Source organism: Lethenteron reissneri, chromosome 65, assembly GCF_015708825.2.
Source record: "Lethenteron reissneri isolate LAM-NWPU_2019-01 chromosome 65, ASM1570882v1, whole genome shotgun sequence".
Taxonomy (NCBI): Eukaryota; Metazoa; Chordata; class Hyperoartia; order Petromyzontiformes; family Petromyzontidae; genus Lethenteron; species Lethenteron reissneri.
The window spans coordinates 1,098,892-1,125,049 of record NC_083843.1 but is presented as its reverse complement, the minus strand read 5'-3'; the positions used below and the strand labels follow the sequence as shown (position 1 = coordinate 1,125,049).

Below are 26,158 nucleotides of genomic sequence, written 5' to 3'. Positions count from 1 at the left end.
CAGGGCCACGTGGCGCCCTCGCGGGGAGTTCCCAGCAGCGTCAGTGGTGATCCCCCCTCCACCCACAGTGCTGGGTCACAGCAACGAGGCTGCAGGTTGCCCCTCAGTGTCTCTGTTTTTGTTGTCGCCAACGCGGTGACGTGGTGACGTCACAGTGACGGGAATCCATAATATCAGAATCTGTGTTTGTAGTGCGGGAGGAATCCGATGAGCTGTGAAGCTCTTTGTGTTCACAGATGATGCAGTGGTGAGGGGCGGGCGTGGAGGTGGGGGAGGTGTCGTGGTGACGTCACCGCGTTGGGGGAGCGTGCGTGGTGACGTCACCACGTCCATGACGCAGGAGCAGATAACTTGAACAGCTCGGACATTGTTGGCGCCTTTTGTGTTTGTCGCCATCTCTCTATTTGTTTATTAATTTGTAGATTTGGTCCTCGTGTTTAATTAATGAACAGCGTTGCAGGATGCAGTGAACACGAATGATGTTGTACACAACTACATTGTTGTTGTTTGTTCCGTATTTTTATTGTAGAATCGACGATACAAGCGTTACTATGCCACTGTCGTACGCGTACATTTATACTTATAAAATTATTGTTCTATCTCTCCCACAACCCATGACACTACCAGTGAATAAACACATCCCAGTTCACCATTGCTAAATACTGCACCCCTACACTACAGTCACACCCCTCTGGCAGTGTGAATACATCCACGTTGGCTTCACATACACAGAGTGAGACACCAAGACAAACAGAAGGACAACGAATCTGTGCCGAGGCCTTAAATAGAGAGAGGGGGTAGGGGCCCGGGGCAGAGAGAGGACTGGGAAGGCGGGACCAGCTGACAAACTAGGGGACAAAGAGGGAGCAGTGTGCAATTCCGGACCACAGTGGCCGGAGGAGAGACAATGATTTAGACTGAGTATCTTTGTCCGCTCATTTGTCAGCTGGTCCCGCCTTTCCAGTGCTCTCTCTGCCCCGGCCCCTCCCCCTCTCACTATTTAAGGCCTCGGCACAGACTTAGAGCAAGAAAATCGAAAGTTTGAGACTACGTGTTAACCGACCCTCTGTGTTGCATTGCATTACACTTCTTAATTTTACTAAATTAGCTTTTTCATTCATTCTTACAGTGCACGTGGCGTTGTGTTGCAACCGAAACGTCGTATTCAATTATTATTTGATTTAATTTTCGACGTGACTTTACCGAAATAACCAAAGAGTAATTTCTGTAGTCACGAAAGCTTTGAATCTAGTTTGGTGACGAGGGTGGCGAGCGCCGTGCGTTGAGGTGTATGCCCTCTGCACTGTTCACGTTCGCCTCTCTTAGGACGCACCACTCAGATCCACAATCTTTACTGAGTCACCAACTTCACCCCACCACCCCACCAGCAACCCAGGATGTAGGGGCTGAGCAAAGGTTTGGATAAACGAGTGCAACGGCGCCATGGAGTCAGCGCTGTAAAATGACAGCAGCCCCGCGTCCCAATCCAGATGGACCCCGACTCTCTGCAGAGGCTCCGGCACCGACAGTGAGGTCTCTACCCCGTCATGCCAAACTGAGAATTTGTTGCCATTGTTCTGTAGACACCAGGAGACATCACTTTCTCCCAGGCGGCAATTATCACCACGCCCTCTCCGTGGGACCGTCCCGTACGCGACTCCAACCCGACACAGCCTCGCAATCCCCACGTCCATTTCCCAGTAGTGCTGACCCGACGAGAAGCTCTCAGAGCACAGGGCTTGGTAATAGGCATCAAAGCGATGTGGATGATTGGGGCGACGCTGGCGGACACCGCTCACAGTCACCATCCTGAGATCCGAGGAAATCTGGAGTAGGTCATGGGCTGAGTTTGTGTCCAGAGTCGGTGAGCGTCCATCTATGGTGAGGACAGCGACGACGCCCGCATAGTGGTCAGGGCGACGCGTGTGCAGTAGCGGCACGAGCAGTGCACGTGGCGTGTACACACACACACACACTGCTGTTGTGTTGTTTGTTGTTTTTGTGGTCGTACCACATTACGTGATGCGTTGATATGTAACACTGCGATTATCACGCGTATGACAAATGCATACACACACTAATATTCGTTAGTATCAGTGTACACATATAATTTTAGTTAGTATTAGTGAACACACACTAATATTCGTTAGTATTAGTGTACACATACTAATATTCGTTAGTATTAGTGTACACATACTAATGTTCGTTAGTATTAGTGTACACATACTAATGTTCGTTAGTATTAATGTACACATACTAATTTTCGTTAGTATCTAAGTACACATACTCAATTACTGGTGAATAATTAGTGAATAATAATTCATAATAACAATAGTGATACACTAATATGACCATGGGTGTGTGTGCAGTGGCAGTGAACTGTGGTGATGATGCCGGCACCACGATGTGAACGCCACTCTCACAGCGTCTCTCTACAAACACGACGCTAGTACCACAGCCACCACAGACTCGCACACTCACGTCCACACACAGACATTGTGTGTCACAGCCTCGCACACTCTCACACCCACGCACACACATTGTGTATCACAGCCTCGCACACTCTCACACCCACGCACAGACATTGTATATCACTCCGCTGCTGGATGAGCGCTATGATATCCTATGGGAGGCTGTCTGACCTGACCCAGCCAAGGTACAGATCCAACCACTGGTTCCTCAGACCTGGCCTTTATAAGGACAGCAGGTAAGGGAGTCCCAGGGTGTACCAATGGCCTCACAGAGCTCCGGCCCTTAAAAGGACTGCGAAGCTCGGGGTCCAGGGTCCTACAATAGCAGGTCTTCAGGCTTCGGTCTTCAACTGCCACGAACCTCTCCAGAGGTCCGCCTTATATACGTTTCTCAGCCGAGGGGCGGGGCTCTGAGGAATTGTAGAACACCCCACAGCCCCCACCGTTGGGAGGGGATGCGGGGGATCCCAGAATCCCCCATAGCCCCCAACCGCTTCTGGGCTGTCTGCCGTTGCCTGAAAGTGCAGCCCATCCATGGCGCTACACTATTATTAAGACATAACACCAACGTGAACACTATACACCGCCCCTAGTCTCACTAGCAATCAAGACACGAACGACGATTGGAGACTTCTCATGGCGTCATCATCTCGGAGAACATCCCAGCTCCCCGTTCACACCCCGCTTATAACCGCTCCGGCGTGTCCGGCTCCGTCCCAGGCCACGCCCCCCTTCTTGATCATTCGGGAAGGTCCGGCACCCAACCACGTGACCCCCAAGCTCCCTCCTGGGGCTCCTGCCCCCCCCCCTTTATCCGGTCACGTGTCCTATTGAGTTCACACGGAGTGCAACGGCCTGACACGACCCCCGTGACACCTGCCTACAGCCCCCATACCGAGCCGACACAGTAGTGACGTCATATATCACGACATTTGTGATCGTCAGGTCGCTTCATAAAAAAGAGCGACGTGGTTCAGTGGGTTACTTACCTGGTAAAATAAAAAGTTGATGAAGGCGGGGAGCACAGAAGTGCAGTGCAACACAGCGGGACACGCGGGTGCAAGACTGAGGAACTCACAGACGAGAGGCAGGAGTCTGCGCATGACCCTTTCAAGGGAGCGGACCGTGGTGGCGTCCAGTGAAGTGGGAGGTGGGGGTGCAGATTCCTTTGGAATCTCTCTCCTGGGACAACCACCAACAGCATCACACACAGCCTCGATTAACCACAGCATCGGAACACTCAGCATTCATAGCACACACAGCCCGTGTCTAACACACAGCCTGTGTCTCACACACAGCCCATGTGTCACACGTAGCCAGTGTCTCACACACAGCCCTTGTTTCACCCGCAGCTCGTGTCTCACACGCAGCCAGTGTCTCACACACAGTCAGTGTCTCACACGCAGACCGTGCCTCACACGAAAACAGCGTCTCACACGCAGCCCGTGTCTCACACACAGCCAGTGTCTCACACGCAGCCTTGTCTCACACACAGCCAGTATCTCACACACAGTCAGTGTCTCACACACATCCAGTATCTCACACAGAGCCCGTGTCTCACACACAACCCGTGTCTCACACACAACCTGTGTTTCACACAGAGTCAGTGTCCCACACACAGCCAGTGTCTCACACACAGCCAGTGTCTCACACACAGCCAGTATCTCACATAGAGCCCGTGTCTCACACACAGCACGTGTTTCACACACAGTCAGTGTCTCACACACAGCCGGTCTCACACACAGCCAGTGTCTCATACACAGCCAGTATCTCACACAGAGCCCGTGTCTCACACACAACCCGTGTCTCACACACAGCCAGTATCTCACACACAGTCAGTGTCTCACACACAGCCAGTAGACTGATTGAGATGACTGGCTGATGCACCACCTGTGCCCCCTACTATGCCAACTTGCTGTGCTTTATTCACCCGGCGCTCCGCTCGTTGTTGTGAGCGTCGTTCCTCCGCCCTCTGTTGTTGTTGGATAGCGACTGCCTCCAACTGCCCAGTAGCGTCCTTCACGAGCCTCCTCCACTGAGGCCAATCTTGACACCGCTGGTACCAGTCATTGGCAAGTCCGCTCAGCTCCACGTCCTCCTGTACCACATCACTCCATCTCTTCTCTAGCCCGTGCCACGCCCGTTTAGCCCCCTCTATCCGGCCGAACAAAAGCTGTTAAGGCATGCGGTGATTGGGCATGCAGGCCACATGGCCCAGCCAACGCAGCCTTGCCTGTAGGAGGTGCTCACCGATGGGACTTTGTCCAGATCTTTCAAGGATTTGTGAGCTCCTCACACAATCCAGCCTGTTTAATCCCAGGATAGATGGTAGGCAGGCCAGTCTAAATGTTTCTAACCGGCGAAGATGTTCCTTTGACGGGGTCCACATTTCGCAAGCGTAGAGAAGGGAGGAAATGACTGGCCGAGAAGTCCTGAAGCGTCGTGTGGAGTGGGAGACCAGGTAGCTTTCACACAGCGTTACACAACCGATGTAAAGATAATGCTGCTCGACTGATTCGGAATGAGACCTCTGCTGCTAAACCGAAGCCGGTCATGAGCACACTGCCCAGGTATGGGAAACTCTCCACTTTCTCCACAACTGCCCCATCACCAATTGGGAGATTTGGGGTTGGAGTGTCCGATGGTACAACATACCCAGGAAGGTGCTTAGTTTTGGTAGGGGCTGATGGTAAGGCCCTATCTCTTAGTGGCAAGCTCTAGGTTCAGCAGCAGCGCCTCCAACTCCTCCTCTTAGTGAGCAGAAATTACCAGATCATCGGAATACATAACATGGTTGAGCAATACAGAGCCATTCCTTGACCGCACCTGGGCATCGATCAGCCCAACATTGAATCTGTACCAGATGGAAATTCCTCCGGTACAGCTATTGAAAGCTTAAGGAACTACCTGGTCAAAATAGATGTTAAATAATGAGGGAGCAAGAGGACATCCCTGTCACACCCCAAGGTGTAGAGGAAATGGCTCTGATAGTCTGTGCGGTCCCCCTTCTTAATCATGCGGAACTCGTCCATTGGTTAAGACTGTTGTAATGATGTCATGTAGGGCTGTCTGTGCACAAACGCCACCCTCCCTCATCAATTCACTTGGGAGATAATTTCTGCCTGGTGCCTTTCCTGGTCTTAGACTTTGGATCGCCTTCAGTACTTGCTCAACAGATGGCTCCTCAGCCAGACACTCACAGGGGTTGACTTCTTCTTCCAATATTTGAGGCACCGCAGCCTCGGCTGGGTCATCTCCACTTTATCCCACGCTGTTCTCCTGGCTGAGAGATTTTCCCTCATCAGGACCTCACAGAAATGCTCAGCAAATCTGAGAACCTGTTCCTAGGGGTAGGAGATTGGATCACCGTTCTTTCCCCTAATGATGGTAATAGGTGTGGTGCTGCAGGTTACTTTTTTATGTAATTAAAGAGCGATTTGTGAGCCTCCTCATTCTCCGACGTGGGATGCTGTAGCCGGTGAGGATGGGCCTGTCGCTTTTTCTCAGCCATCTTGAACACCTCCTTTGTCAACCAGGGTCTCTGAGAAGTTCTGGACCGTGTACCAAAAGCAGCCATTGCAGCTGACTGAGACACAGTCATCAACCTCGCCCATTTACCCTCAGCATCTGGAGTGGGGACGATGCCAACCCCAGCCGCAAGCGATGATGAAATTCTCGCTTGCAACTTTCATCAGCGAGCTGAGACCATGCCACTAAGGGTTTGAATGGGGTCCTGGGTGTACACCCACCACCGGAGTGGAAGAAAGGCAGACACATCTTACAGATGACAAGTCGATGGTCAGAGGGCATATCAGCGTTATGGTAGGTCCTGGTGTCAAGGACATGGGCCCGCATCCGCTGTTCCATCATTATGTAGTCCAGCAAATGTTCCTTCTTGGACCCGGCATGCATCCATAATGTGGTGTGGATGCGCCAATGCCGGAACAGCGTGTTGGTAATTACAAGCCCATGGGCTGCACAAAAATCTAGCAGCCTCCTGCCATTGTTATTGAGCTTATCTGGCCCATGCCTTCCAATTACTCCAGACCAGGTGCCAGCATCATGACCATTTCGGGCATTGAAGTCACCCAACAAGATGACTCTATCCCGAGGGGCCACTTTAGATAGAACCTGTGGCAGGAGGTCAAAGAAGGCATCTGACTCATCGACCTTGCCTGCATTCGTCCACGGATGTTCGTCTTCGGTGGGGGCATAAGTAACCACGACCACCACTCCTTGCCTCTGGTTGATGGGAAGGTAAGCCCAAAGTAGCCTGGGGCTTACAGCTTCCCACACCTCAACGCCACACTCCCACGCCCCATTCATTCTGTTATTCAGAAGAAGAGCCACAGCCTGTTGTTTGGCAGTCTCCTGCCCCGAGTAGAGGACTGTCCACCCTTCATGGTGGCAGGAGCCCGAGCGGGTCCACCGAACCTCCTGAACACCACATTGAAATCCAGGCAGTACTAGTCCAGCTTCCAACAGAGGAGTGGCAGCCTCTCATCCGCATTGAGCGTTGGAACATTCCACGTGGCCACACGTAGTGTTTTTTATTGTTTCTGGAGGAACCCCGAGGATAATTATTCAATCTCCTGGCTCCGCCAAATGGGGTTTGGCGTCATAGACGTCTGTCCCCCCTGGGCCTCCAGCACAAGCTTATTTATTACATTTTTCGTCGTGGTTTAGTGGTAATTAATTGAAGGTGGAGGGGTTACCAGCCTCTCGCACCTGTCCAGGGCCCCCATTTGGCCGCTGTGGTGGTCATAAACACCATGAGGGGAAAGGCCAATGGAACTTGGCCCTCCCCCAACAGCACTGTCCACGACAGCGTTGACCGTCCAGCTCCACGAGGAGGTAGGGGGTTGTTTTGCCTGTCTCACACACTGGCAGTGTCTCACACACAGCCAGTATCTCACACGGCCTGTGTCTCATACACAGCCGTGTCTCACACTGCTAGTGTCTCACACAGCCAGTGTCTCACACAGCCAGTGTCTCACACACACAAATACACAGACTGTATCTAACACACATTCACAGCCTGTGTCTAAGACACACACACAGCCCGTTTGTTTAACACACACAGCCCCGTATTGGTTGTTTAACCGTGAGATGTTGTGAATCTGTACCTGCGCGTCTCCTCCAGGTGCCCCTGTTGAAGAGAGAGAGAGATAATTAGTGATGTAACTATCCTTGGACCAGGAGTCCCCCTGCCACTGCCTGCTCTGTTGTTCTGGACACCCAAACAGCATCTCGACAGAGGCGCTCCCCACCTGCAAGAAGGCGAGCGAGTCCCTCTCGTGCTGCAGAGCACGCAGGCGAGCAGCCGCCGCCTGGAGCTCGTCGATCTCCTGCTTGTGACGAACGATGTCCTCTTCGATCCGGGAAAGCAGCTCGCGCTCCTTCACGGCCACGCGACATAAAGCCTCCCTCTCGTCCTCATCCAGAGCCTTCCTTAGCCGGGTGAACTTGCCCGTGATTCGACCCCTGATTCCGGCCACCAATTCCTGCGGAGATGCGGGGACCACCGTTGGCTCCATGAGCCGCTCTGTGTGTGTGTTTGGGCGCCGTGGTGGCGAGGAGATGTTGACTCCCTCGCCTGGTATACTGCTGGTCGTGGGTTTGATCCTCATCCTGACGCCTGTAAATATGGAGTTGGTTCTCTCTGCAGTCGTATGGATTCTTCTCCGGGTCCTTCGGGTTTTGCCTCCACATTTAGGATCAACGTCGCATGTTTAGAGTATTTGGCTGCTCTCAATTTCCACTTTCCAATCAGCCACTTTGTTGAGCTATCATTTGTAATCGCCAGGTCTATTCTGAAAAAGAACTACGTAGCTCAGTGGCACCGTTCCTGGTAAAATATAAAATAATTTAGTCTATGGGTCTCTATGGTTTTCTATTGGTGTCTCGGCCTGTCTCGGAGTCTCTATATATCTCTATATATATTTGTGTGTCTCTATAGGTGTCTATGTATCTCTATGGGTCTGATATGTATATGAGTGTCTATGTATAGATATGGGTCTCTACGTATATTTTGCTGCTATACATTTCCACGTTATAATGATGATGTCAGTCACTTGGTTAATCTGTCATTTGTGATTGCCAGGTCACTTCTGAAAAAGAGCTACACAGCTCAATGGGCCTTACCTGGCAAATAATAAAACAACATTCCCTAGTTGTGAATTATGCCCCAGTGACGAGGCGCCCATGATACGGAGTCGATCCATGCCAAAGGGGCAAGAGGGGTGCCACTCTCTTCTTGTTTCTCCCCTAGAGGGCGCTGGGGTCATTGATGTTGAGACTCGGGCACTCGGATTCCGGTGGGGGCCCCCTTGTGGGTCCGACGAGATGTGGCGAGATGTTAACTACCTCGCCTGGTAAACAGGGGTCATGGGTTCCATCACGTCCCTCATTCCTGCTGTATATTTTGAGTCTGCGTCTACCTCCCTGTGATAACGTGGATTTTTCTCTGTGTCCTCCGGTTTTTCCATCCACATTTAGAATCGGCGTAATCCAGGTCGGGCTTTCCCACGAGTCCAACTCGGGTTTAGAGTTCAAGGCATTCGTTATCTGCTGTGAACAACCCACAGAGCCCAAGAGTGTCTTCGGGTTCAAGCAAGCATTTAGCGTACCGTATTTAGAGTATTTGGCTGCTATCAATTTCCACATGATAAGCCATTTCATTTAGCTTTAAATTGTGATATTCAGGTTCCTTCTGCAAAAGAGCTGCATGACTCAGTTTGGCCTTACCTGGTAAAATAAAAATGTATTTAAAATAAACTCCGTTGACGCGATTAAGGATTGTCTGGGGTGCAGCTGTACGGTGTCCATGCCTCTGCGTATGTGCCGGTGCACGACCTCCTGTGCAGCGCAACAGCTGCACCACAACTCCACCCCGACAATCCGTGGCACTCTCTCCGTGTTGTTTTTTTGGGCACAGGCGTGGAAGACGCGATGCCAAGTAATGCAACCTCTCAGCAGTCTCGCCAATGTGGCTATCTAATGCGGTAAACGTGTAAATCCCTCGTAGTTAATGTTGAGTTTTAAAGTTAATTATATAGTTATAGTAAGAGGCATAAAAGGTATAATGCTGCACGAATTGCGCTTCAATCAATTGTGATCTCCACAACTTCCACAATCGGTGGAGGTCACGGGGGTCAAAAAGCCAGACCCGGACCCAGTACCTGCGCCTCCTTGTGAGCTGCTTCCATCCGCTTCACGGACTCCTCCGCCTCCTTCCTCTTCTCCTCCACCGCTCGCGTCTCCTCCCCAACGCGCGTCTGTAGTGAGAGACGAGACATCACTTGGGGAGACTCCAGCCTTCTGAGCCACCCCTCACACCGCCCTTCCCTCCACACCGACCCCTCCACAGTGAAGGCCCTCATCTCCACGCTGCCTCTGTATGGCGACTGAGATGGGGGTAACGGGCAGTGGGCAAGCTGATGCCTCGTTGTAGCAGCAGCCGGTGGGAGCTGTGCTGGATTGGTGTCCGTACCGACTCAGACCCAAGAGCCCATGTGCCCACAGCTGTCTAGTTTAGAAGAAACATTTAATTTAATTGTTTCTCAGGTGGCTGTGATATCAGTCTAATTTCTTTACTCTGCATTTGTTTGGTAAGAGCCTCGCCTGCAATACATTATGAGGCTGTTTCCTGAAACGCCATCCAGGAGATGAGTTACACAGTCAGAGAGACAGAGATTCATACACGAGAACATGAACACACAATTACGTATTTTTTCATCAGATTTAGCGCAGTCGAGTGGCAGAATTGATCAGATTGTTTTGCGGTGTCTCACTCTAAGGGTCTCACCTTCCGTGTTTCGTGCTCGTCCTTCAACATGGTGACATCATGTCCTTTGTGTTCACCTGCGATGGTGCAAGATGAGCAAACTAGGCTGCTGTCTACTCAGCAGTATAATTTCAGTTCTTCACTGTGCTGAGGGCATCTTCGCTCATCCAAGCTCGCAGTGGGATCCACCACAGTGTGGTCTCTCAACCTGCGATTTTCCAGGTGAGGCCTAAAGTGAGAAAAACAGTAGGACATCTCACATCTCAGGCAGGTCTTCACTGCAGGGGTCTGGCCGTCAATGCAGTTGTCACACACGACGGCCGTGGCCATCCCGTCTCCAACTCTGAGCTGCTCTGCCAGGTTGGCAAGGGCCACGTTCCTCCTCAGCTGGGGTCGCACAGGGAAGGTCGCTCGGCACTGTGGGCAGCTGAAGCTGCTCGCCGTCTCCCAGGCGGCCTCCAGGCACCGGAGGCAGAACGAGTGTCCGCAGCTCAGCGTGGAGGGGCAGACGAACGTGCCCAGGCAGATGGAGCAGCGCAGCTCACTCTCTCACTGGAAGTCGAGCTCGCTTTGACCCATTGCTTCGCTGGGATCGCTCACTGTGTGGCTCAGAAAGACGCTGGACCAGGACTTTCCTCTTATAGTGACGGTGAAGAAGGAAGTTAAACAAAAAGTTTTCATTTTCGTCACTGACATCACTAGACACTGCCTGGAATGTGAACCCGCGCTCTGAGGTGACCACGGCTACTGTACACACCTTAACATGAACAAAATGTATCAAAGGAATTAACTTTCAAAAATATTTAGAAACATGAATTGTCAATATTTATCGGTGAGGCTCAGTTGCAGTGATTCATTCGTGAGTTGAGTTTCGAGTCATAAACTTATCCTTCCACAGCTTAGCTCACAAGTTGGCGTCTATAGTAAGGCAGAGTAATGGATTGGGTGCTACGGTGGCAAGATGTTATCTCCCTCGCCCAGTATACAGGAGGTCGTGGGTATGATCCCGACACTGACCCATATATAATTGGAGTTTTCATTTCTCTCTCTCCGTGGTCGCGTGAATTTTTATCCGAGTCCTCCGTTTTTATCTCCACATTTAGAATCTACATCACGTGCTTAGAGTAGTTGGCTGCAAAACATTTCCACGTGATAAACCATCATTTGTGGGCAGGTCGTTTCTGTAAAAGAGCCACATTGTTCAGTGAGCCTTACCTGGTAAAATTAAAATATATAGTTCATATAGTTGTAGATATCTCATGATGTCCTGTAACTCTATCTCAGTGTAATTACCCCAACGTGACGAGTTGCTTGAATGTCAATGTGGCATCCGAGACGGAATTTGTCTGTAGACTCCCGTGACCCATCCTGGAATCTTGAGCCTTTTGCTAGCAGTGTGAATCTATCACCAACTCTACCTGCCTCCATCACCCACTGTTGGCGATGTCACCGTCTCTCACCCTTACCTTGTTCGAGACTGCAGATCCCCGTGACGGCCATTCACAGCCGCACCCACCGCTTACTTCAGCTGCGTTGTTGTTTCATATTCACACACACGGCTACTCAACACGCATGCACACGCAGCAACACAAATACCCATTGGCGTTCACCAGTATTGTAAAGAAGAGAATACGAATACAACTCAACTATTTTTATGTTACCAGGTGTAATGCCCCGCTGAGCTATTAGCTTAATTTTCCGAAGCGACTTGCCCATCACAAATGACAGCTCAACAAAGTGGCTCATCATGTTGGAAATGAATAGCAGCCAAATAATATAAATACTGTACTCTAAACGCTTGCTTGAACCCAGGGACGTTCTATTGGACTCTACGGGTTATTCACAGCAGATAACGAATGCCTTAGACTCTTTGGTTCTTTCGGTAAAGTCACGTAGGTATAAAATAAAATAAATTAAATCACGACGTTTCGGGTGCAACACAAGCGTCCGTCATCAGGTGGAAGGAAGGTTAACGACTCGATTAATTGCGCCTTCTTGTCCCGGTGTCTGTTAAAAGCTCTAACAGATGTGTGGAAACCCTCCGCGTAGAGGTGGTTCAATCTAGATTTGAAGTTTTCGTGACTGCAGGGATCCATGCTTTTTGGTTCTTTCGGTAAAGTCACCTAGGTATAAAATAAAATAAATAATATCACGACGTTTAAATCACACTCACTCACACACTCACACAATCACTCACCCAAACACTCACACACAATCACTCACACACACACTCACTCACACACAATCACTCACAACAACAACAAACGCCGTTCGCAACTAAGTGGCGGTGACGTCACCACGACGCTTGTGCCAGGCCATGTGTATCTTGAGGCCACGTGTAGTGTCGAACGCCCGCTGGCAGGAGGTCACGGGGCAGACCCAGGTGCCACGGGTCGACTGACTGAGATGACTGGCTGATGCACCAACTGTGCCCCCAACTGTGCCAACTTGCTGTGCTTTATCCACCCGGCGCTCCGCTCGTTGTTGTGAGCGTCGCTCCACCGCCCTCAATTGTTGTTGGAGGGCGACTGCCTCCAACTGCCCAGTAGCGTCCTTCACGAGCCTCCACCACAGAGGCCGATCTTGACACTGCTGGTACCAGTCATCGGCAAGTCCACTCAGCTCCACGTCCTCCTGTACCACATCACTCCATCTCTTCTCTAGCGCGTGCCACGCCCGTTTAGCCCCCTCGATCCCAAGTCAGCCTTGCCTGCCAGAGAAGCTCACTGATGGGACCTTGCCCAGATCTTTCAAGGATTTGTGAGCTCCTCACAAAATTCAGCCTGGTTAAACCCAGGATGGATCGTAGGCAGGCCAGCCTAAATGTTTCTAACCGGCGAAGATGCTCCATTAGGGGGGTCCACGTGTCGCAAGCGTAGAGAAGGGAGGGAATGACTGTGGCCGAGAAGACCTAAAGCTTAGTGCAGAGCGACAGACCAGGTAGCTTCCACATAGCATTACATAACCGATGAAAATATATTGCCGCTCGACTGATTCGGAGTGAGACCTCTGCTGTTAAACTGGAGCGGGTCATAAGCATGCTGCCCAGGTATGGGAAACTCTCCACTCTCTCCACAACTGCCCCATCACCGATTGGGAGTTGTGGGGGTGGAGTGTCCGTTGGCACAAAATACCCAGGCAGGTGCTTAGTTTTGGTGGGGCTGATGGTAAGGCCCTACCTCATAGTGGCACGCTCCAGTCTCAGCAGCAGCGTCTCCAAATCCTCCTCTGAATGAGCACCTATTACCAAATCATCGGCATACATAATGTGGTTGACCAATAGGGAGCCATCCCTTGATCGCACCCGGGCATCGATCAGCCTCCCATTATATCTGTACCAAATGGAAATTCCCAGAGGTGTGGACTCGAGTCATGTGACTTGGACTCGAGTCAGACTCGAGTCATGAATTTGATGACTTCAGACTCGACTTGGACTTGTATAACAATGACTTTGTCCCACCTCTGGAAATTCCCCCGGTACAGCTTTTGAAGGCTTCACGAACTACGTGGTCAAAATTGATGTTAAATAATGTGGGAGCCAGAGGACATCCCTGTCGCACCCCAAAGTGTACAGGGAATGGCTCTGACTCCCGGCCACGTAGTTTTACCCGGGCCCGCTCACCATCATGAAGGTCCTTAATGATCGTGAGCAGAGGGTCAGAGACTCCGAAAGCACGAATAACAACCCAGAACCAAAAAGCCTACTGATGGTATCATAGGCCTTGACCAGGTCAATAAAGCAGAGATGTAGGTCTTGTTGGATTTCCCTACACCTATTCTGTAGCAGATGGACAGAAAATATGGCATCTGTGCATGACCGCCCTTTCCTGAAACCACATTGGGGCTCCGCAAGCCTCTCCTCAGTGTGCCTAGCAAGGCGATGTTGAATAATCCTTGCCAGGACCTTTCCCGGCACACTGAGGAGTGAGATGCCTCTGTAGTTGTTACAGTCTGTGCGGTCCCCCTTCTTAAAGAAGAGGACCACCAGGGTATCCTTCCAATTCTGTTGAACACGTCCAGTGGTCCACACTGTTGTTATGATGTCATATAGGGCAGTCTGTGCGCAAACGCCACCCTCCCTGAGAATTTTGCTTGGGAGATCATCTCTGCCCGGAGCTTTTCCTGGTCTCAGACTTTGGATCACCTGAAGTACTTCCTCAACAGATGGCACCTCAGCCAGCCACTCACAGGGGGTGACTTCTTCCTATATTTGAGGCACCGCAGCCTCAGCAGGGTCATCCCCACTTTGTGCTACGATGTTTTCCTGGCTGTGGGATTTCCCCTCCCCCAGGACCTAACAGGAATGCTCAGCAAATCTGCAAACCTGTTCCTGGGGGTCGGAGATTGGATCACCGTTTTTTTCCTTTAATGATGGTAATAGGTGTGGCGCTGCAGGTTACTTTTTTGATGGAGTTAAATATGGATTTGTGATCGCGGGCCACTGAGGCAGACTCCATCTCCTTAGCAACCCGCGACCACCACCCATCCTTGCAGCACCTCACGGCTCTCCGAACCTCTGAGCGATGGCTGCGGTAAGCCTCCTCATTTTCTGACGTGGGATGCTGTAGCCGATGAGAGTGGGCCTGTCGCTTTTTCTCAACTATCTTGAACACCTCCTCTGTCAGCCAGGGTCTCTGGGGAGGTCTGGACCGCGTACCCAAAGCAGCCATTGCAGCTGCATGAGTCACAGTCCTAAACCTCGCCCATTTACCCTCGACATCAGGAGGAGTGGGGGACGATGCCAACCCCAGCCGCAAGCGATGATGAAATTCTCGCTTGCAACTTTCATTAGCTAACTGAGACCAGGCCACTTTATGTTGGAATGGGGTCCTGGGTGAACACCCACCACCGGAGTGGAAGAATGGCAGGCACATCTTACAGATGACTAGTCGATGGTCAGAGGGCAGATCAGCTCCACGGTAAGTCCTGGTGTCAAGGACATGGGCTCGCATCCGCTGGTTCGTCACTATGTAGTCCAGCAGATGTTCTTGCTTGGACCCGGCATGCATCCATTATGTTGTGTGGATGCGCCGGTGCCGGAACAGCGTGTTGGTAATTACAAGCCCATGATGCTGCACACAAATTTAGCAGCCTCCTACCGTTGTTATTGAGCTGATCTGCCCCAAGCCCTCCAATAACTCCAAACCAGGTGCCAGCATTATGACCAACTCGAGCATTGAAGTCACCCAAAAAGATGACTCTATCCCGAGGGGCCACTTTAGCCAACACCTGTGACAGGAGGTCATAGAAAGCATCTGACTCATCGGCTTTGCCTGGAACCCTCCACGGATGTTCGTCTTCGGTGGGGGCATAAGTAACCACGACCACCACTCCTCGCCTCCGGTTGATGGGAAGGCGAGCCCAAAGTAGCCTGGGGCTTCCAGCTTCCCACACTTCACCGCCACGCTCCCATGCCCCCTTCATTCTTTTGTTCAGAAGAAGAGCCACACCCTGTTGTTTGGCAGTCTCCTGCCCCGAGTAGAGGACTGTCCACCCCTCATGGTGGCAGGAGCCAGAACCGGTCCACCGGACCTCCTGAATGCCACAGAGATCCAGGCGGTACTGGTCCAGCTCCCGACAGAGGAGTGGCAGCCTCTCTTCCGCAGTGAGGGTTCCAATATTCCACGTGGCCACAGGAAGTCGCTTGTCATTGTTTCTGGAGGAGCCCCGAGGGTAAAGATTCAATCTCCTGGCTCCGCCAATTGGGGTTTGGCCAGGAGAGATAATAGATGCCTGTCCCCCTGGGGCCTCCGGCACAAGCTTATTAGTTACATATTTAAGTTTAACTCGTGATTTAGTGGTAATTAATTGAAGGTGGAGGGGTTACCAGCCCTTCGCACCCGTCCAGAGCCCCCGTTTAGCCACTGTGGTGGTCACAGACGCCATGAGGGGAGAGGCCAATCGGAATTGCCCCCCCCCCCCCACAGCACTGTCTACGATAGAGTTTCCCGTCTGGCACCACGAGGAGGTAGGGGGTTATTTTGCCGGACACAATCACTCACACACACTTACTCACACACAATCGCTCACGCACTCACACAGTCACTCACACACTTACACACTCACACACAGGCCCACAGTCTGTCTCTCTCTCACTCACCACTTGTATAAAGCCGTCTATGTCCCGTCTGTATACTACCTCACATGCATCTGTGTTTATCTAGTCTGTGTGTCTATAGTCTGCGTGTCTCTAGTCTGTGTGTCTCTAGTCTGTATATTTCTATAAAAAAAAGTCCTCCGTGTCCCGTCTGTGTTGTATATATGCCGTTTCGAAAAAAATATATTAAGAGTGATATTGCCTATTTTAACGTAACAGATTTTTTTCTACATATGTCTGGAGTTAGCGCGTTCTAAAACAATCACGTAATACGAATTATGTAAATTCTCCACGACCAGAATAATATGCATTTCAGAGATATAACCAGAGCCTGCCCAACCGCCTCTGTCTTCCCAGTGGATGCCATTGCATGCTGCAGCAGGAATTCATATTAAAGATGAGTCGACCGAAAGAGGAGGGAAGGCCGTTTCACAATAAACAAGGCTAGAGACACACACCACACCAGGGGCAATTAAGAACATCTGTGCTCACACAATCTTGGGATGGCCACCGGAGGCAGGGAGGGGAGTTTTAGAAGGGTTATGATATCAGGTGTCAGGATGTCCAGACAGCCAGAGCAAAGGGGCACCTAGGCTGACCAGATCAATGCAAGGGGTGTGATAGGAGGAGCTTTGGGCTTTTGATGTGTCTTAGGGAAAAAGTCCCTATATAACAACATACGACAATCATACAAGTCAGTCTTGAAGAGGCAAACTCCGGGGTATGGTCCTCTAAACCAACCGTACGTGTCGAGTCTTGCAGAGGCAAAGGCTCTGTGTTGCTAAGTTTTGAGTTTTGCGTTGACAGACACTGAGTATCGCTGAAAGTTTTATTCTACATTTTTCCTTAATGTTTCGAGTCACTTGCAGAGTCAAGAACTTCAAGAAGTTGTACTGTACTAAGCTAAGAGTTGTGAGAAGCTAAGAGGTGTGCAAATGCATTTTCTTATAATACTGTGATCAGCTAAGACGTGTGACCATTTACGTGAAGATTTGAGTTATACACCAATATCGAGAGTGCATGAAATGTTGTCGAAGCCATAGGCTGGAAAAGTTCCGTTGACCAAGTTACTGATACTCTGATGATAAGAGTCTTGATGAGTTCGGGAGAGAGCGAGGAGAAGTGAGACAACGGCGCACAGCAGGAGAAACATGAACTTTACATTCACTCACCATTTGTAACTGTACCTTGTTCAGGTTGTGGGCCAAGAAGAATCTCAGCTTGCACGCTTCACACACCACAACAAGGAAATTGTGTATGGTCGCGTTACCATGAAACAGCCTATTGTTGATGTTCTTCTAACCATTTAATAAGCATATATTTTTAAATCCTTTATATTAAGTTCGCTTGCTTGCTTGCGTGCTTGCTTGCTTGCTTACGACCGTGCAAATCTTTCGGTCGTTTTTTAACCCACTTCCCGTGATCCAATCGAGCTGACATTTTGCACACAGACTCGTTGTGCGAGACAATTAATGTTCGTGAAATTTTTTTTCCAAAATTTTACACTGTTAAGGGAAAACAAATTAAATATTTAATTACCAATTGCTTAATACTGGCAGACAATCATCTGACCCATAGGTGGCAGCCATCTCAAGCCAGAGGACGAGAGGACTCTAGCCGCCACGCATATAAAGGATTTATAGTGAAAAACTTTGTTTTTACGGGTTATACTTGTGTAATGCGGGCGTAAATGGGCGGGGCGGATATGACGATCCAAGAGGGAGGAGTCAGGGTGACGTGGGGGAGAAGTTATAGCGGGGAGACAGGAAGCTATCTGGGTCAGTCGGGGGAGTGAAGGGTGGTGAACACGTTGGGTGGTCGCCGTGCCTCAGCCTGGTGGCTGAGGGGCTCATGACGGCGCCAGCCAGCGGGGTGGAAGAGAGAGTGGAGGATTGAGGTTGGAGATGGCGAGATAGCCACAGAGGCCACGAAGGGCTGAGGTAGGAAGTGGCGGGATAGCCACAGAGGCCACGAAGGGCTGAGGTAGGAAGTGGCGAGATAGCCACAGAGGCCACGAAGGGCTGAGGTAGGAAATGGCGAGATAGCCATAGAGGCCACGAAGGGCTGACGTTGGGAGGTGGCGAGATCGCCACGCACGGAGGAACAGGGAGCAGCGATGGAGCTGCTGTGGGGGCAGCCGGAGGGCTGCACCAAGAGCCTGCAGCGGAGCTGCAGGAGCGTGGAAGGCTACGGGAGCGAAGGCAGATGTGGGGCTGCCAGGGGGAGAGTCTCAGGAGGAGTGCCGTGTGGGAAGGAGAACGCGAACCCCAAATAAAGGACACGGAGTCAGAGAGAAGTGTCTGAGTCCTTTTATTACACTGGAGTCAGAAGTGAAACGGCATCTCAAAACAACTGAGAGAAAGAAGAAAAAAAAGAATATTCCTGCTACATCATCCGACGACGACGACCTTCCTCAGACGGTGGACCTGCCTGCGATGGAAGAGGAGATCCGTTCTGGAACGAGTATGGGTCCGGGTGAGCAAGGTGTCGCCGCGTCGGTGGACCTGTCTGTGCCGGAGGACGCCAACTTACGATGGAGACAGATGGCGATGCAGATGGGAACCTTGAAAATCGTGCTGGCGCAACTGTGTGAGTTCACCACGCCGAAAACGACGTCGGGGAGGCCCGGTGGTGATCCGCAGGCCTCTGCCTTTCCTGCGCTGCCAGCGCCATTGCCACGTGGCACGAAGACGCCATCTTGGGCGTGGCAGGGGAGAAACGGCGGGAAGCCGCCATCTTGTCTTCACCGCGGCGGGAGGACGCCGCCATCTTCAACATCGCGGCGGAGAGGCAGCCTTGCGCTGCCATCTGGAGGTGCCGCGGGGTGAGCAGCCTGCTGTGAGCTGCTGTTTTTCGAGGGGGTGCTGCGAGGAGAAGACGCCGATGCTGCAGCTGCTGGGGCGGGAGCTTCCCGTCCTGGCTCGGGTGCGTGACAACGGAGCCGTCAAGTCGCCGAACGAGTTCTGCGAGGCGTCTCAAGTTGCCACCCTGCCGTCCTCTTCTTGCTGCAGCCCGGGCGAGTCATAACGATACGCACCCGGCCTTAACACACACCTCACTCATCTTTCGAGGGCCGGGGGGCTATTTTGGTTTTCTCTTATGACTCGATTGTGCGGAGCGCGGTTCGGACTGTGTGTATGTGTGTGTAATAACGATGAACGCGCTTTCTGCTTGTTGCTTGGTGTCAATGTAAGTGTGTGCGTGTGTAGAGAATGGACGGAGAGTCTGCTGTATTTGCTGAGTGTCAAATTGTGTGTGTGCGCTGCTGCGTGGAGTTGTTATCTTGATGGTGAAGTTAATTATTAACTTGGGAGCGTCGGGTATCTTGCGCTGTATTATCTCGTGGGTTGCCTTGTGCGATGGGCTTAATTGAAAAAATATATATTTTTTTGGTGTATTGTGCTGCGAGGTGCTGTGTGCGATGCGATTGTTGCAAGAGAGAGAATAATTGTGTTGTTGCTGCAAAGTTACGACAGGATTAATGGTGTGTTGGTTGCCTGCAGATCTGCTTGCTATTGTGCTTAAATGTACGCGTGTGATCGCGATATGCTGATTGCATGTGCTGTTATACCGTTCTGTATGGTTATGGGGTGCGATGCAGTGGTTGACTATTGGAATTGGAATTGAGATTGTTATTATATTGTGCGTACCTGTTGGAAATTGGTAACAAATTCGAGGGGGACCCAAATATTTGGTTGTATGGTTGTTGTGCACACGAGATTGCGTGTATATTATAGAGGGGGACCCAAAAATTTGGTTGTATGGGTGTTGTGCACACGAGATTGCGTGTATATTATAGGGGTAATTGAGCTTTTTGAAAATGAGGGTGCGCGATGACGCCGTGTGGGTGGCTTAGATGTTAATGCTAATGGGATCGTAAATGGGCGCCAAGTGGCGTCGTGTATTGGTTGATTGCATGCAGCCACGAGTTGCTTTGCGAGTTGGGTTGTGTAACTAATGTGGTTGGTAAAATATTGGTTAAAATTCCCCGATATGACTGCTGCGCGCAGCAAGCTGGGGCTGTGCGTCTATCGTTGTTGGGGTTGTTATAATAAGACGGGGGATGCATTTTGTGACCCCCAGCATAGGGAAGCTGGGGTGCACGAATGGAGAAAACTGGCCACGTGTTCGCACGTTGGGCCGCCATTTTGCGCGCACGCGGGGTATGGCGACGATGCGCTTTGCGCAAAGGGCCGCCATTTTGAGTGCGTGCGAGTTATTGCGAGAACGCGCTTGGCGAAGGGGGCCGCCATTTTGAGCGCGCGGGAAAAACCTCGGTGGGGCAAATATTCCATCTGTTATGCCTGCCATTGTTGATTGGGTGATGCATGAGTTGTGGTCACATCGGCCTATGGCTGATGGCTGACCTGACAGCCCGGAGGCGAAACCTCCGTGGTATGTCTTAAACTAATGGGCCATGTGCTCATATGGCTCGGGGAGTCATGGTTCAGTTGTGCGGTGGCAGACTGAACCTGGTGTGCCGGGGGCTCACGGGATCTGGGTTAGGGTGTTATTGTCTCTATAAGAGAACATTGCCCCGTGGGGGGAGTCCATGGGGTCTGGCATTGCCGGGGGATGAACCTTCCCTGGGCTATAAAGCGTCAGACTATACGAGGCTGGTGTGTGTCCATCGCTGATGGGATAGTAAGGGAGGAGCATGGCCGAGTGCTGCTCATCCCCGAAATGGCACTAGCTGAGAGTATGGTAAATGGATGTTGCTGTGGGTTGACGACCACGGTGAGGGTTACGGCGAGTTAAACGTTACCGCTGGGGAGCGTGGCTCTCTCCACGCGAGGGTGTGTGATTAGGTGTTTTGTTGGGTTGCTGAGAGTGACCGTGGGTACATGCTGTGTACGTGCGATGTCTGTGCTGGTCCTCAAGGGAGGACTGCTGGTGGGCAAGAGCAGAAAATTTTGTTGTTGTTGTTGTTACGTGTAAATAATATTGTTGTTAAAATGTAAATACTGGGGCATCCATTGCGTTTATTTTGGGTATTTATGGGGAGTTTTTTTAAGCGGGCCGGATTTACATCATCTCCACTACCCTGGGGCCGGGTGGCTGTCGTGTACGACATGCGGATGTGCGTTGTTGTGCTGTGCCTCAGGGGATTGGATTCTCCTTCTCGTCACAGATTCTTCAGCTCCCGTCGCACTGGGTGTTACCTGGTGTGCTAGCTGGATGAGGACTTGAAGGAGCAATTGAGCGCCGTTCGTCATTCTGCTCTACCACTTGCTCTTTGACGTTGGACTTGAGCCGAGCGGATGGAACTGCAACATGGACACGCACTAAAACATCACATTCTGGGTTGTGCGCGTTGGCCGTTCTTGCGTGTCAGTTGCCGTTGTTGTTCATTGTGCCATTCTTATTCTTGTTGTTGTTGCGCGGAGGACAGGCCGGTGTTCTGTTCCAGTTCCTGATACCTCCCCTTTCGTTGCTTGTGTTGTTGTTGTTATAATCTCCGTTGTGTCTGGGGGACTCCTGATTGTGATGCCTTCGCCCGCATTATTTTGTTCTGTTTCAGCCGAGGACGGCTGGAATTTTCTCTACGGGGGAGGGTAGTGTAATGCGGGCGTAAATGGGCGGGGCGGATATGACGATCCAAGAGGGAGGAGTCAGGGTGACGTGGGGGAGAAGTTATAGCGGGGAGACAGGAAGCTATCTGGGTCAGTCGGGGGAGTGAAGGGTGGTGAACACGTTGGGTGGTCGCCGTGCCTCAGCCTGGTGGCTGAGGGGCTCATGACGGCGCCAGCCAGCGGGGTGGAAGAGAGAGTGGAGGATTGAGGTTGGAGATGGCGAGATAGCCACAGAGGCCACGAAGGGCTGAGGTAGGAAGTGGCGGGATAGCCACAGAGGCCACGAAGGGCTGAGGTAGGAAGTGGCGAGATAGCCACAGAGGCCACGAAGGGCTGAGGTAGGAAATGGCGAGATAGCCATAGAGGCCACGAAGGGGTGACGTTGGGAGGTGGCGAGATCGCCACGCACGGAGGAACAGGGAGCAGCGATGTAGCTGCTGTGGGGGCAGCCGGAGGGCTGCACCAAGAGCCTGCAGCGGAGCTGCAGGAGCGTGGAAGGCTACGGGAGCGAAGGCAGATGTGGGGCTGCCAGGGGGAGAGTCTCAGGAGGAGTGCCGTGTGGGAAGGAGAACGCGAACCCCAAATAAAGGACACGGAGTCAGAGAGAAGTGTCTGAGTCCTTTTATTACACTTGTATTAACCCATGTGCCTGCATGAACAAGTTCAAGTTAATTTTGATATTAGCGATTCTTTTTCTTCAAATCGTATAATCTTTCAAATCTGATCGTTGATGCCTTCGAAACATTTGATAAGGATATGAATATGAGAATAGGGTTTCCCCTTTTTTCTGGCAACAAACAGGTGTTAAGATGTTAAAACACCAAACTGAAACCTTTTACAAGGAATCATGTCTGCATTAACCACAATACTTGTGGTCAGAATGTAAACAAAACAACTTACTCTGCTAATATATGCATTGTCTTTGAAACGGATTGGTCCACACCAGAGACAGCTTTCTTTTGAGCCTAGTCTCAAACGGTGTTAGACCAGAGGACGCCAAAAGGCGTACAGCAAAAAGACAAGCATAATCAGAGTAATGAAAGCGCGGGGTGAGCAGCTACATCATGGGACCTCCTTTGCCAGTACCAAAATATGAGAATAGTTTTTTCCCTTTTTTCTTGCAACAAACAGGATGTTAATCTTTTTGAACACGTATGCTGACATTGATTCTGTTGTTATGGGTTAGCCTGTAAGTATTCTTTGATCACGTGATCGTGAGATCTGATTGTTGATGCTTCTAACCTTTAATAAGCATATTTTTGGACATGCATTCCATACGAATATTGCGATTTTAGGGTCTGCCTATTGTTTTTATCACGTAATCGTGAATATTAGCCATTACTTGTTTCTTGACATTCAATACGAATTGATGAATAGGTATATTTGCATGGGTACTGTCGTTGCTATGAATTTCTGCTGATAAAAGTTTGGATATTAGAGTAAATTGATATTAACGTTGCTCAGATTAAAAACAGGTTTCAAAGTGCTTCTTTCCTAAACTCATGCATCATTGTCGTGATGACGAACTGTCTCCTGCGGTGAGATCTGAATCAAAAGACCTGCCAAAATTACAGTCGTAATAGGTAAAGCGAGTATCATAAATGTTAAAGCAAGAATCACAAATGTTAAAGCAACAATCATAAAATCAGAGAGAGAATCATTTTTATTATCACGATTCGTGAAACATAATCACACACACATTGTCACTAACACATAATCACATACATACATTAATCGTTAAAATGTTTAACACACACATTCTTGATTACAATTAGCACACATTTTGAGTTAATCACATGTAATTGCATACTTTAAAATATTTTACGAAATGCATTTTTTGCGTGATTATTTTATCAACATTTTAAAATATATATTATATATATATATTATATATATATTTTAAAATATATATATATTTTAAATCAATTTATTCAACACGGGTCACCACACATCTGGACCACACCTGTACAAGGCACGCAATGGGATGGCCCCCGCAATATTGACAGCAGTGGTTCTTAACGTTGACTGCAACCTTGCACCCCTTTGGTTCTCAATCGTAAAAATGTTTAATAATGTTAATACATACCTGGGGGTTTGATAAACAAAGGAGTTGTACTTACGTGCCCGTGCTTAATTTGTGTTTCGATTATTTACCTTCTAAACAAGTCTGGCCACGTCTCACACCACCCAGAAAGGGCATCTCTCACTCCCAGGGGCTGCGTGCACGCCAGGCTAAAAACCACTGTCTACAGGGACCGATCTCCACTCATAAACCAACGAGAACCCTGAGGCCTACGGGTCGCCTTCTGAGGGCTCCGAGGTCAAGGCTCTGTTTGTGTGGTGATCGGGTGGGTGGGTGAGTGAGTGGAGGTGGGAGAGTGTGGTGCGTGGGTGAGTGAGTGGCTGAGTGGCTAAATCCCCCTTTAACCCCCCCTGCCAAGCTCTGCCCGTCTACCCTGCAGGCTCTGTCTATTTTCTGCTTCCATACGCGGGGTGCATTGGTGGCGGGACCCTACGGATGCAATTCGCAACTTTCTAAGTATAAATTATTGTTGTTGTTGTCATATGCACACGATAAGTAGTAAGCAGTATCCCTATAATGTACACAGCATCTGTTAGAGCAGGAAAAAAATATTCTAAATAAATAGCAAGAGAAAATATTTCAGCTTCTTGTTTTGAGTTTCATTTTGACACTCGCTTGAAGAAACTTCTGCTTTTTAAAGACAAACACGCCGTATCATTTATATATTTATTCATCTTAGTTTTTTCCTTCTTCTAATGTCGTTCTAAAAGGACTCCCTAAAACCTTCCTCCGAGGTGGACCATTCAGCAATGGCTATTTCAGACAAGTTGCCAATAACAAAACTAATACAGGGACGCCTCTACTTATGAACGAGTGAGGTTTCCAGAGGTCTGTTCGTAAGTCGTCACGCATGCAGATCGTCCGTATGATTGTTTGTATTCGCTTGCAGTTACCGGCGAGTTAGCACACCTCACAAAATGGACAATTGGTTCAAATATTGACGTTCATTCTTCATGCATTTATTTCTCAGAACCATGTTGGGTCAGGCAAGAGCGGTAATCGGTTGAAACTAAATTCAAGATTGGGGGCACAGCAATGGCCAACAAAGGTTGAGAGCCACTTATGTCAACATTGCGGGGGCCATCCCATTGCGTGTCTTGCATAGGGGTGGTCCAGGTGTCTGGTGACCCCCCCCCCCCCCAAAATTAATTGACCCCTAACATTTTTTCCTTTGCATATGAATTTGTTTTAAATTAACATTACTTAAAATATATTACGTTAAATGGGGGGGGGGGTCACAATACATCTGGACCACCCCTGTAATGTTAAACTTCAGCACTCGTAAGACGACTGGAGTGGTGCTGTGTCACTTTAAGGAGGTGTGAAAGTTGCCCTTTTACACACAACTTTAAACATCGCACAGAGCTACCCAGCCGTGCCCAAGGCACAAACTGTTAGCAACAACTATTTTTATTTTACCAGGTGAGGCCCCACTGAGCTATGTAGCTCTTTTTTCATAAGCGACATGGCCACCACAAATGAAAGCTTAACGAAGTGGTTGATCGTCACTGTGTGGAAAATCATAGCAGCTGCCAAATATACATATAGATACACAGAGACCCATATAGATATTCTTGGTTGTTTCGGTAAAGTCACGTAGAACGGAAATAATAAAATAATAATAAAACATAATAAAATACAATTCTCACGACGTTTCGGCCACAACGCAAGCAGCCGTCCTCAGGTGAAGTACCCTACCTGTACTTGGGCATCGGGTAGGGTACTGGTACGGGTACCCGTTTGCGACCCTGGTGCGGCCGGGTACGGGTAAGGAATCAAAACCCGTTTGCGACCTCTGCAATGGACCCCTTTAGTGTCGACGTTCTGACGTCACGATTGGCCCCCTGACACAGGCCTCCCTCTCTTCAAGATCCTCGTCCAGTGGTCACGTGACTCTCGCAATTATATAAATATATATTTTTAACAATAATCAAAATCTTCTTGGTTCTTTCGGTAAAGTCACGTAGAAGGGAAGGAATAAAATAATAAAAATAAAACATAATAGTAGCCGTCCTCAGGTGAAAACCAGGTCTGTCGAGGCGACAGCGTCTGAATGGAAAAAGCACACGTGCTTGGAGCATGTATATAAGCTGCGTTTGAAGGGGGGAAGAAAGAAGCAGCCTTAACAAAAGAATATGCATATCGAGA

The 26,158-nt window shown here is 50.0% G+C and overlaps 1 pseudogene; it reads right to left on the bottom strand.

The window, feature by feature from the left end:
* Positions 1-991: 991 nt before the first annotated feature.
* LOC133359719 (tripartite motif-containing protein 16-like) lies at positions 992-10,816 on the bottom strand (annotated as a pseudogene).
* Between the last annotated feature and the right edge of the window lie 15,342 nt (positions 10,817-26,158).